Genomic DNA, 14,071 nt, shown 5'->3' on the forward strand with positions numbered 1-14,071 from the left:
CTCGGTAAGTATGAACGTCTTTTTTTTTACAGGTACTGTGATCGGTAGTCACTGTCCATGGTACTGAAACAGTTACTGCCGATCAGTTAACTCTTTCAGCACCCTGAACAGTGACTATTTAGTGTATGTGCACACACACTAATTACGTCCGTAAATGACGGACGTATTTCGGCCGCAAGTACCGGACCGAACACAGTGCAGGGAGCCGGGCTCCTAGCATCATACTTATGTACGATGCTAGGAGTCCCTGCCTCTCTGCAGGACAACTGTCCCGTACTGTAATCATGTTTTCAGTACGGGACAGTAGTTCCACGGAGAGGCAGGGACTCCTAGCATCGTACATAAATATGATGCTAGGAGCCCGGCTCCCTGCAGGGTGTTCGGTCCGGTACTTGCGGCCGAAATACGTCCGTCAATTACGGACGTAATTAGTGTGTGTGCACATACCCTTACTGACGTCGCCTAGCAACGCTGCCGTAATGACGGGTGCACACATGTAGCCACCCGTCATTACGGGGCCTCATGCACACGACCATAAAAACACCCGTTATCACGGGTCGTAATTACGACCCGAAATAGCGGGCCCATAGACTTCTGTTAGCCACGGGTACCTTCCCGTTTTCTCACGGGAAGGTGCCCGTGCCGTTAAAAAGATAGAACATGTTCTATTTTTTTATTTTACGGGCCGTGCTCGTAATTACGACTCGTAAGTACGAGCACGGCCGGCCGGCCACGGGCAGCCGGACGCTTTTGCGAACCGTGCTGTCATTATAATTATAGCAGCACGGCCCGTAAAATAGAAAAATAGAACATGTTCTATTTTTTTAACGGCACGGGCACCTTCCCGTGAGAATACGGAAAGGTACCCGTGGGTAACAGAAGTCTATGAGCCCGTTATTGCGGGTCGTAATTACGACCCGCAATAACGGGTGTTTTTACGGTCGTGTGCATGATGGGAGCACGGCTCGGAAAAACGAACGGCTGCCCGTGCTCATCTCCTGAAATAATCTGTGCTGCCTTAAACTCTGTGGACAGGTCAGGATCCTGTTTCTTTTAAATGCTGCTAGGGAACCCGCTCGATCCACTATATAAGGCTACGCTACAGTGCAGCATTTAAAAGAAACAGGATCCTGACCTGTCCACAGAGTTTAAGGCAGCACAGAGTATTTCAGGAGATGAGCGTGCAGATTCAGTGCTGTTGTGAACTCTGCTCTTACCATTACGTAGCTCTCAGTCTGTTATCTCTCCTCCACTCCTGTCCTCAAGAACACCTTCACATGATTGGCAAGTCACCACGTAATGGTAAGAGCAGAGTTCACAGCAGCACAGAGTATTTCAGGAGATGAGCGTGCGGATCTTGTGCGTGGTGGTGACTTGCCAATCATGTGAACGTGTTATAGAGGACAGGAGTGGAGGAGATGTAACAGACTGAGCTACGTAATGGTAAGAACAGAGTTCACAGCAGCACAGAGTATTTCAGGAGAGGAGCGTGCAGATTCAGTGCTGCTGTGAACTCTGCTCTTACCATTACGTAGCTCAGTCTGTTACCTCTCCTCCACTCCTGTCCTCAATAACACCTTCACGTGATTGGCAAGTCACCACCCCGCACAAGATCCGCACGCTCATCTCCTGAAATACTCTGTGCTGCTGTGAACTCTGCTCTTACCATTACGTGGTGACTTGCCAATCATGTGAAGGTGTTCTGGAGGACAGGAGTGGAGGAGAGGTAACAGACTGAGAGCTACGTAATGGTAAGAGCAGAGTTCGCAGCAGCACTGAATCTGCACGCTCATCTCCTGAAATACTCTGTGCTGCCTTAAACTCTATGGACAGGTCAGGATCCTGTTTCTTTTAAATGCTGCACTGTAGCGCAGCCGTATATAGTGGATCGAGCGGGTTCCCCAGCAGCATTTAAAAGAAACCGTGTTTGTGTATGTGTGTGTTTGTGTATATATGTGTGTTTGGGTATGTGACTTTGTCTGTTTTTGTTTTTATATGTGTGTGTGTGTGTATATATGGGTGTGTTTGTGTATATGTGTTTTGTGTATATGTGTTTTGTGTATATGTTTGTGTATATATGGGTGTATTTGTGTATATGTTTGTGTGTAGATGTTTGTGTGTGTTTTTGTATGTGTATATGGGTGTGTGTTTGTGTGTATATATGGGTGTGTTTGTGTATATGTGTTTGTGTATATGTGTGTTTGGGTATGTGTGTTTTTGTTTGTATATGTGTTTGTGTATATGTGTTCGTGTATGTGTGTATAACTGTGTGTGTGTGTGTTTGGATATGTGTGTTTTTGTTTGTATATGTGTGAGTTCGTGTATATGTGTGTGTTTGTCTGTTTATGTGTGTGTGTATATCTTGTTGTGTTTGTGTATATATGTGTGTGTCTGTGTATGGTTGTTTGTTTGTGTGTGCGTGTATATATGTGTGTAGGTGAGTAGAAGTATTGGTATTGTTCACATTGATAACTGTTTTTTTATGTTGTTGCAGATTTTGATGTACCGATTGGACTACATCTACGATTCGTTGGACTACTGCGTAGATCTGCGTTTTTTCAAATTTTAATAAAATGGTTAACGAGGGTTTTGTTGGGGATTTCTTATTTCAATAAAAAAGAATTGTCTTTGTGTTTTTTTTTTCAAACTTTATTAGTGCCTAGATAATGGCAGTTGGCTGATTGACAGCGTCCATTATTAAGGCGGTACTTAGTGTTAGCCGGTGCAGAGGCTAGCACTAACCACCCATTATTACCCCGGTACCCACCACCACCAGGGGTGCCGGGAAGAGCCAGGTACGATCCAGTATCCGACCATCTGTTGTGATGGTCGGGCTCTGGGGCGGCCGCAGGCTGGTATTATGAGGCTGGGAAGGGCCAAAAACAGTGGACCTTCCCACCCTTGTAATGCTAGGCTGCTGCTGCTGTGTTGTATCTGGCTGGTTATAAAAATGGGGGGGACCCCCACGTCGTTTTTTTTTTGGAATTTAACAAATTTAGCAATAGACGGGTCCCCCACATTTTTAATAACCAGCCATATACAAGGCCGCAGCAGTCTGGCATTACATGGGTGGGAAGGGCCACTGGTTTTGTCCATTCCCAGGCTAATAACACTGTGTTGTATGTGGCTGGTTATGATAAATTGGGTGGAACCCCATGTCTTTTTTAAAAAAAAATGTAAATAAATAAATAATTTAAAAAAATGACGTGGGGTCCCCCCCACTTTTATAACCAGCCAGATACAACACAGCAGCAGCAGCCTAGCATTACAAGGGTGGGAAGGTCCACTGTTTTTATATACAAGCATGCACATATATACATGCAAATATACATACATGCAAACATACACACATATATACATGCAAACTATCATACATACATGCATACACACACACATGAAAACATACATACATACAAACAAACATGCAAAGATACATACATACATATATACAAGCATGCACAAATATACATGCAAACATAAATACATGCAAACATAATTACATACATGCACATATATATAAACATACATGCAAACATACATGCAAAAATAAAAACATGCAAACATACATACATGCACATATATACATACATACATGACAACATACATACAAACATACATGACAACATACATACATGCAAACATACATACATGCAAACATACATACACACATGCAAACATATATACATGCAAATATACATACAAACATGCACATGTATACATACATGCCAACATACATGCACATATATACATACATACATGACAACATACATACATGCAAATATAGATACATACATACACACATGCACATATATACATACATGCCAACATACATGCACATATATACATACATGACAACATACATACATACATGACAACATACATACATATATATATATATATACACACACATGCAAATATACATACATTCATGCAAACATACATGCAAACATACATACATACATACAAATATACATACACACATGCACATATATACATACATGACAACATACATACATACATGACAACATACATGCAAAAATACATACATGCAAATATATACATGCAAATATACATACAAACATGCACATATATACATACATGCCAACATACATGCAAACATACATGCACAGATATACATACATACATACATGCCAACATACATACATGCCAAAAAATAATAATAATACGTTCATACTTACTTTCCTCCTGTCCGGCCTCCAGCGATGACGTTTCATTCATGTCGCCGCTGCAGCCTGTGATTGGCTGCAGAGGCGGTCACGTGGGATGAAGCGTCATCCTGACGTGCATGACCGCCACTACAGCCTGTGATTGGCTGCAGCGGCGAAAGGGATGAAACGTCATCGCTGGAGGCCGGACAGGAGGAAAGTAAGTACGAACGTATAATTTTTATTTTTTTATTACATTTAAATGGTATTTTCCGCGCGCCGAGCATGTACTGTCAAGGTTGCTGAAAGAGTTAGTGCAGCCCATTAACTCTATCAGCACCCTGGACAGTAGCATGCTCGGCGCACGTAAGTGACAGGTTCGGTCAGAACTAGTTCGGTCCGAACCGAACTTTTTTGTGAAATTCGGCGAACTAGCCGAACCGAACTTTTGATAAGTTCGCTCATCTCTAATTATGACAACCAAATGGCGGGTGTTTCTCACAACTATGCAACGCCGCAAAATGTGACCCATGTCATACAAGCGTCTGTCGTTCTTCATAACTTTAAGGTTTTGATGCTGAATATATTAGAAGAAATGCTACCACATCAACCATTCCGGCCCAAATTCCACTTGGAAGGGCACAAACATCTGGTATCCGAGTGCGCAACATATTTGCAGAATATTTTGACAGCCCCGATGGAGCACTGCCATGGCAGGACAATTCTCTGTGAAGGGTGGCTTCGTGTAGATTAGTGCCACAATGTATCATTTGTCAGGGAAAAGTTAGTAATTTAAGGTGGGGAGTTTAGTATTAGGGACTCGCAAGACATGAGGACCCTTGACGTGGGTTGCGAGCTTATATCTTTTGTGGTTTCGCCGTATTGTTTTGCTGGCCAAAAAGTAATTGTATGTGAAGCACATTGGCATATCCAATGTTCCCAAATACAAAAACAAATCTCCTTTGTGCGGGCTTTATCATTTGCACTGCAAGGCGCCAGAGAATACTTTTAGGAGTCGAGCAAAACTGCTAAAGATACACTAATACCTCAATTATGGCATGCAACCATCTTGGGCCCTGGCCTGAATGTTCCAACATTACCTAAAGGACCTGTTTTTGAACGTTTGTTACACCACATAGATGTAGGCAAACACACACACTTTTCTTGCTAAACAAAACCACACTTTATTGTGTAATGTGCGAAGTAAACATTATATATAACGGAGCTCAAAATAATAATACATAAACGCACCAACATGATGTACAATCCACATACATTTTCGAGCTTTTGGCCAAAAAGCCAACCAAAACCTATTCTGCCGACACAGCACTACAACTCCTGATATCGACGGGATGGGGAGTTATAGCTGCCCATTTCAGCACCACTATGCTGTCCATGCGCCTGCAGAGGATGTTCCTCAACAGCATAGTGGTGCTGATGCTGAGTGTGGTACCCTGCAGGTGGGCCGTGGCCAAAGGTTACCATGGGTCTGCTGTACGGTGGTAAAGGCCGATCCCGCACCGGCACATGACCTGGTGACATTCTGGTCGCCATTGAGCACTGGTACTGTTGGCGTGGCAAGGGGGTGGCAGGCTGGGAAGGGCCAGGTGCAGTGTAGGGCACCGATGGCTCAGGCAATCCACGCCAATGCTCAATTGCCTGGAAGCACTGGCGTGGATTGTTAGGAGGTGTGGCAGAGTCTATTAGGCCGAGGATGGAGCCTTGGACGCGCCATCCGGTGCTCGTGTACTCGCCTGAGTAGCGGCGCAAGGCTGCGGCAAAAGGCGTCACAGGCGTCCTCCTCGGCGCAGCGTCGCAGGTACTCCAGTGCCCTGGAGTCCACGTGGGCAGCTGCCGAACCAACGTGGGTGCGCCTGCGCCTGGCTGGTGGCGTCCTTGGATTTGCTCCGTCCCGTGGCAGCTGGGGTTGGCTGATCGCCTGTGTGGCTGGTTGTGGTGCAGTCGCCTCTGGTGTTAAGGGCAGTACGGGATGGTGTTCTTGGGCCGCCTGCAACTCTTCATGCCCAGCCTCCTCTTCGGTGTCGAGGAGATTGTCACTGCATCTGTCAGAAACATTTTCCGTTATTCCTTACATTGCCACAAGGGACAAACAACCTGTTTTGGTTGAATGACATATGAACACACACATTTCTTCAAGGTAGGTACAGTCAGTACTTACGGGCGCATCTCCATAATGTCCTTGAGGAACATCTGCTGCTGTGTGTATATGTATTTGCGCTTCTTTGTGGCTCCGTCCTCACTTCGCCCTCTGGCGCCATATTCCTGCTGGAATTGATCCCTACAGCTCCTCCAGTGGGTTTTGACATCATCAACTGTACATAGGAACAACAAAAAAAATGGGCAAGTCACCAGGTGACATAACCTAAAGCGCCATTTGGCTTTTGGAGCTAAAATTTTTCTATAATGGTTTTCGGTGCAATGTTGCATTTGCAAAGCCCCTGAGGGACAAAAACAGTGGAAACCCCACAAAAGTAACCCCATTTTGGAAACTACACCTCTTATGGAATTTATAAAAGGGGTATAGTGAGCATTTTGACCCCACAGATTTTTGCAGAATTAATTGGGAGTAGGTTATGAAAATGAAAATCTAAATTTTTTTCCCATAAAATGTAGATTTACCTTAGATTTTTACATTTTCACAAGGGCTGAAGGAGAAAAAGCACCCCAATATTTGTAAATAAATTTCTCCTGAGCACAGCAATACCCCATATGTGGCAAAAAACTGCTGTTCGAAGCCCCCAAAAATGACCCCAATTGGGAAACTACACCCCTGAAGGAATTTATTGAGGGGTATAGTGAGCATTTTGACCCCACTGTTTTTTGCAGAATTTAGTGTATTTACGCTGTGAAATTGAAAATTACACTTTTTCAGATAAAACTAGGAAAAAAGGATAAAGGAGAAAATGTACCCCAACATATGAAAAGCAATTTCTCGTGATTATGGCAATACCCCATAAGTGGTAATAAACTGCTTTTTAGACACACGGCAGAGCACAGGAGGGAAAGAGTGACATTGGCTTTTGAAGCTCAAGTTTTGCTTTAATCGTTTTTGGGTGTCATGTCGCATTTGCAAAGCCCCTGAGGGTCCAAAACAGTGGAAACCCCCCAAAAGTGACCCCATTTTGGAAACTAAAGCCCTCAAGGAATTTGTCGAGGGGTACAGTGAGCATTTAGACCCCACAGGTTTTTTGCTTAACTTAGTGTAATTAGGCCGTGAAAATGAATATAAAAATTTTTTACACTAAAATGTTGCATTTTTTCATTTCCACAAGAGATAAAGGTGGAAAAACATTTGTAAAGCAATTTCTCCCGAGTACGGCAATACCCCTCATGTGGTCATAAACTGTTGTTTGGACACACGGCAGGGCTCAGAAAGGCAGGAACGCTATTTGGTATGCAGATTTTGCTGATTTGATTTTTGGGTGCCATGTCGCATTTGCAAAACCCTGAGGTACCAGAGTTCCGTGGAAGCCCCAAGAAGTGACCCCATTTTAGAAACTACACCCCTCAAGGCATTTATCATTTGCCTGGACATATGACAGGGCTCAGAAGTGAAGAGCACCATGCGCATTTGAGGCCTATTTTGCTGATTTTCACAGCATTGACCCAAAATTGCAGGGCACTGCGGTCAAATAGTAAAACAAACCCCCAAGTAGTGACCCCTATTTGGAAACTACACCCCGTAGGGCATATTAAGGGGTGTAGTGAGCATTTTGACCCCACGTGTTTTTTTCATTAGAAATGAATGCGCAGCGGATGGTGCAAAGTAAAAATTGCAATTTTCCACTGATATACCATTTTAGTGCACAATATGTTGCGCCCAGTTTGTGCCACTGAAGACAAATATCTCATAAACTGTTAAGCAGGTTCTCCTGGGTATGGCGATTCCATAACTGTGGATGTAAATTGCTATTTGGGCACGCTGCAGGGCTTGCAAGGAACGGAGCAACATTTGGCTTTTGGGGCGCAGATGTAGCTTGGTAGTAGTTCTGTTTGGAGTTTTGCTGGTATTTCAGTTTATAATGTGGGGGCATATGTAAGCTGGGCAGAGTACATCCGGGCATAAGAAGAGGGTATAATAATGGGGTAAATAAATAATAATTCGTGGATATGTGGCCGGTGTCACACGATAAATGGTGCCTGATCTTATCCGCTTTTGGAACACTCTGCAGATTTTTTTCGTCGCCATATTCTGGGAGCCAAAACTTTTTTCGTTTTTCTCCACTGGAGCTGTGTGAAGGCTTATTTGTTGCGGGACAATCTGTAGTTTTCATTGGTACCATTTTGGGGTACATGCGATTTTGTTTTTTATCAGTTTTTTTTTCATTTTTTGGCAAGCAGGGTGACCAAAAACAAGCAATTCCGATAGTGTTTTTTATTCTTTTATTTTTTTTACAGTGTTCACCGTGGGCTATAAATGACATTTTACTTTATCCCGTGGGTCGATCCGATTACGGCGAGACAATATGTATATAGTTTTTTTATGTTTTACAATGTCTGCACAATAAAATCACTTTTTTTTTAAAAAAAAATTTGTGTCACGATATTATGAGAGCCATAACTTCTTTCGTTTTCATCAAAAAAGCTGTGTAAGGGCTTGTTTTTTACGGGACGAGTTGTAGTTTTTATTGGTACTGTTTTGCGGTAAATGCAACTTTTTGATCACTTTTTATTCTATGTTTTGGGAGGGGTGGTGACCAAAAAATAGTGATTCTGGCATTGTTTTTTATTTTTTTGTGGTGTGGGAAAAATAACATTATAGTTTTACAGTTTGGGTCGTTATGGTCGCTGTGATATCAAATATGTGTACTTTTTTTAACGTGTGTACTTTTTTTTTAATGTTTTCATTTTTTTCCTATAAAAAAGACTTATAGTAAAAAAGGCAGTGTTTGTTTGTTTTAACTTAAAACTTTTATTTTTACACTATTATTCAACATTTTTATAAACTTTTTGTTTTGTCCCACTAGGGGACTTGAGGGCCTGCACTTCTGATCTTTACTCTAATACATTGCACTACTCACTAGTGCAATGCATTAGAGCTGTCAGTTATTCACTGACAGTAAGTCTATAAGGCACCACCCCCAGGCGGGGCCTAATGGGCTTCCATATGTGGCAGACCAGGAGGCCATAGCAACGATCGGCAACACTGCGCATCACAGCAATGCGGATCGGAGCTAGCTCCATTCCCAGTCATTACAGCACGGTGTCAGCTGTAACATACAGCAGACACCGGTGGCTGATGTCGCAGGCTCAGCTTCTGAGCCTGCGTCATCTTGTTTCTGGGGGCGGAAGCCTTTTACGCCTTCCGTACTTGGCAGGCAGGAGGACATTGTTAGGCCTCCGGTCTGCCAAAGCAGGCATCGGAACCCTACAATTAGCATTGCGGGGTTAAGATCTGTTCGAAAAACCTAACAGATGCAGCGTTCGCTTTTGAGCGCTGCATTTAAGGGGTTAATCGGCCAGATCAGAGACTAGCTCCGGTCCTGGCCATGCAGCAGTGTGTCAACTGTAAGGGTAGGATTGACAGTGGGCCTACAGTGACTGTCGCTCAAGTGTTCACATAAAGCCCAGAGGGGCAAGAACAAGTCTGTTTACAGTTATTTCTTTTTCTTTGTAAAGTAAAAATTGCATGGGCTGGTTAAAAAAAGCATAAAATAAAGAAATAAACAACAAAAGGTATACAAGCCCTGGACAGGACCCCCTGTAAGCCGAGTAACATTTTTTCTCCCGTAGGTTTTATTTGGAGATCCCATGCACCTCTATCGGAGCCCTACTATGGCACGTAGCAGGCACGTACATAACAAAGTCGTAACATGGCCATGTGCATGAGGCCTTAGTCAGAAGTCCTGCTCTGGAGAGGAAATGTGAGGCCAGATGCAAATTGCCCCGGCTTAGCCCTTTTTCACTTAAAGAGGCTCTGTCACCAGATTATAAGTGCCCTATCTCCTACATAATCTGATCGGCGCTGGAATGTAGATAACAGCAGTGGTTTTTATTTTGAAAAACTATCATTTTTGAGCAAGTTATGAGCAATTTTAGATTTAGTTTCTTAATTCCCAACTGGGCGTGTTTTTACTTTTGACCAAGTGGGTGTTGTAAAGAAGTGTATGAGGGTGACCAATCAGTGACCAATCAGCGTCATACACTTCTCATTGTTCCAGCCCAGCATGATCCACAGCACAGTGAGATTGTGCAGTGAAAGAAGCTGGGCTGGAACAATGAGAAGTGTATGTCACTGATTGGTCACTGATTGGTCACCCTCATACACTTCTTTACAACACCCACTTGGTCAAAAGTAAAAACACGCCCAGTTGGGCATTAAAGAGGCTCTGTCACCAGATTTTGCAGCCCCTATCTGCTATTGCAGCAGATAGGCGCTGCAATGTAGATTACAGTAACGTTTTTATTTTTAAAAAACGAGCATTTTTGGCCAAGTTATGACCATTTTTGTAGTTATGCAAATGAGGCTTGCAAAAGTCCAAGTGGGTGTGTTTAAAAGTAAAAGTCCAAGTGGGCGTGTATTATGTGCGTACATCGGGGCGTTTTTACTACTTTTACTAGCTGGCCGTTCTGATGAGAAGTATCATCCACTTCTCTTCAGAACGCCCAGCTTCTGGCAGTGCAGACACAGCGTGTTCTCGAGAGATCACGCTGTGACGTCACTCACAGGTCCTGCATCGTGTCAGACGAGCGGGAACACATCGGCACCAGAGGCTACAGATGATTCTGCAGCAGCATCGGCGTTTGCAGGTAAGTAGCTACATCGACTTACCTGCTAACGCCGATGCTGCTACAGAATCAACTGAAGCCTCTGGTGCCGATGTGTCCGACACGATGCAGGACCTGTGAGTGACGTCACAGATCTGCACTGCCAGAAGCTGGGCATTCTGAAGAGAAGTGTATGATACTTCTCGTCAGAGCGCCCAGCTAGTAAAAGTATTAAAAACGCCCCGATGTACGCACATAATACACGCCCACTTGGACTTTTACTTTTAAACACACCCACTTGGACTTTTGCAAGCCTCATTTGCATAACTACAAAAATGGTCATAACTTGGCCAAAAATGCTCGTTTTTTAAAAATAAAAACGTTACTGTAATCTACATTGCAGCGCCTATCTGCTGCAATAGCAGATAGGGGCTGCAAAATCTGGTGACAGAGCCTCTTTAAGAAACTAAATCTAAAATTGCTCATAACTTGCTCAAAGATGATCGTTTTTCAAAATAAAAACCACTGCTGTTATCTACATTCCAGCGCCGATCAGATTATGTAGGAGAAAGGGCACTTATAATCTGGTGACAGAGCCTCTTTAAGGTTTATGCGTTTATCGTGTACAGCAGGAAAGCTCCATAGGGCTCAATTAACCTGACAGAGGCCAAATGAGTGTCTTTTTGGCCTTCATCGGGCTGGTTTATGTCGGTATACCTTTTCTTTAAGGATGGATAGTGTAGTATACTATGCTGTCACGGTATGTGGACCCACTAGGCCGCTCCGCCGTAGCGGAGTGGCAGCTTGCCAATCAACAGTCTATGCAAAAGTCTTTAGCACAAGATTACCTGTAAGAGTCTGGACAGACACGATGTGTAGCAGATGCTTTGGCACAGATGATGCGTGATGTGGCAGATGACACTGGATGTGGCAGAAGACATTGGGCGTGGCAGAAGACATTGGGCGTGGCAGATTATCGCCTTTTAGTATTTATATGCAAGGATCCTCCCCAATAGATTGATGAAATTTAACAATGACATTTAACTTACCAATATATTGGCATTCCCTCTTCTAAGATGGCGTTAGTGCGCTCACAAATGGGTGACGCACATACGCGGCTGAGGGTAGCTACATAGATGACTCTCACAAGATATTTTTGGGCTCTGTTTTTCTATATTGCCCTGGTGACAATTTGATCACATGTTTACTTTGATCCAATCGGTGAGTTACCTGTGGGCATGAGCTGTTGGATGTTCAGAACTCTAATAGCTAGAAACGTGTGTTAGGGCCTGTTCACATCACCGTTCGCTGTCCGTTCCGGGGTACTGTCGGAGATTTCCGTCAGGTGGACCCCGCAACGGAAAGTGAAACCACAGCTTCCGTTTCAGTCACCATTCCTGCAGGTTTCCTGTTTTCCTACGGAATCAATAGCGCAGTCGACTGGGCTATTGATTCCGTCGTAAAACCGGAAACCTGCCGGAATGGTGATGAACGGAAACCATTAGCGATGTTTCCGTCACCATTGATATCAATGGTGACTGAAACGGAAGCTGTGGTTTCACTTTCACTTTCCGTTGCGGGGTTCACCAGACAGAAACCTCCGACGGAACCCCGGAACAGAAAGCGAACGGTGATGTGAACAGGCCCTTCCATATGAGTCCTATCATTATGTTTCTTCTTTGTAGATCGGTGAGTGCCAGCTGTTTTGTTTTTAACAAATTGTATGTTCAATTAACAGTAAACACTGAATTATATATGTTATTCATGCGGCATCGATTATTTATTTATTGCATCATGTTATAACTCGTATTTACACCATGGATATTTGTTTCACTGGTCACTATATATCTTATGATGTTTGTATAACTGGATATTGTTTTATTATTATGTATTGATTTGTAACACTGATTGTCTGGGCTTTGCCCCCTATATATATTCCTGTATTTTGAAACACACATTGCTTGAAAATGCCTTCATAGAGAAAGTGAAACGTTGTAGTGGATGTTGGATGAATAAACCCAATTCTTTTTGAGTGCTGCTTCGCTCTTTCTCCTTTTTTTTACGTGTATTATACAAGGAGAGTTCACTCCTTAGTTTGAAGCATAGCACTGGCCTTACCAGGCGTGGAACCACAGTGCTGCTCCTATTTTCGGCTTTTTTTGACCAGTACTATGCGCCACAAAACTGGCGCATGCCAGTGATAAATCTGGCGCATTTCATGACTCGACAAATCCACGGCCATATTCTAAGTATACAAATCAACGTGGCAAGCATATCGCAAACCCATGTTCTTTCTGCTGCATGCATTAATACATTTGGCCAACCATGTAGGTACCAAGAAAAAAGGCACACCAAAAGCCGGAACCGAGGCGCAAATAAAATAATAAATCTGAGCCATTTTGTGGGCGTTCCGAGAAGGGAATCAAAAGAACACTGGGGGCGCCATAATGAAAGTTTAACAGCAATAAAGACACAAACATTTTTTTTCAATGATTACAATTTTTATGTTTTGCGTTATCAAATAAGGAAATGTAACATTTAATTGTTGGACAATACAACATTAAATGGGGTTTCTGACACTCTAGTATTGATGGCTAATTCCTTAGGATAGGCCATCAATTCATGATCGCGGAGGCCCCACCCCTGTCACCCCCGCGTTCAGCTGCATAAAGGGGCTGCAACGCTCACTGGAACGCCATGTCCCCATGTTCATTATTTACTCAGGCACAGCACCATACATTTGGTTGTGGCTGTGCCTGGTACTGCAACTCACAGCTGCTCAGTCCCATTCAGGTGAATAGTACTGAGCTGCAGTACCAGGTACAGACACAACCAAATTTACAGCACTGTGCCTGAGTAAATAATGAAGGGGACACAGCGTCTTCATGCAGATGATCGGCAGGATTGCTGGGAGTCAGACCCCAACTGTTCAGATAATATTGGCCTATCGCAAGGATCCTCACTGACAGGCAATAATGCATTAAAATACAGCATTGAAATACAAAAGAAGTAACAGTTCTCTAGTGGGACAAAAAAGAAACACATTTTTTCCCCATAAAAATATAATTTATTGAATAAAAGTGATCAAACATAAAAAAAAAATAAATATATTTTGTATCCATATACCCAAAATGACCCGCAGAATAAACTAAACACTATTTATACTGTACGGTACA

At 43.2% G+C, this 14,071-nt stretch overlaps 1 long non-coding RNA gene across 1 annotated transcript; it reads right to left on the reverse strand.

The window, feature by feature from the left end:
- Nucleotides 1-5,421: 5,421 nt before the first annotated feature.
- LOC142761319 (uncharacterized) lies at nt 5,422-12,032 on the reverse strand. The gene is made up of 3 exons (XR_012883609.1): nt 11,945-12,032; nt 6,346-6,499; nt 5,422-6,229 (listed from the first exon to the last, which is right to left on the reverse strand). It is a non-coding gene; the product is annotated as an uncharacterized LOC142761319 (long non-coding RNA).
- Between the last annotated feature and the right edge of the window lie 2,039 nt (nt 12,033-14,071).

The sequence above is a fragment of the Rhinoderma darwinii genome, chromosome 4 (assembly GCF_050947455.1).
Source record: "Rhinoderma darwinii isolate aRhiDar2 chromosome 4, aRhiDar2.hap1, whole genome shotgun sequence".
NCBI classification, from domain to species: Eukaryota; Metazoa; Chordata; class Amphibia; order Anura; family Rhinodermatidae; genus Rhinoderma; species Rhinoderma darwinii.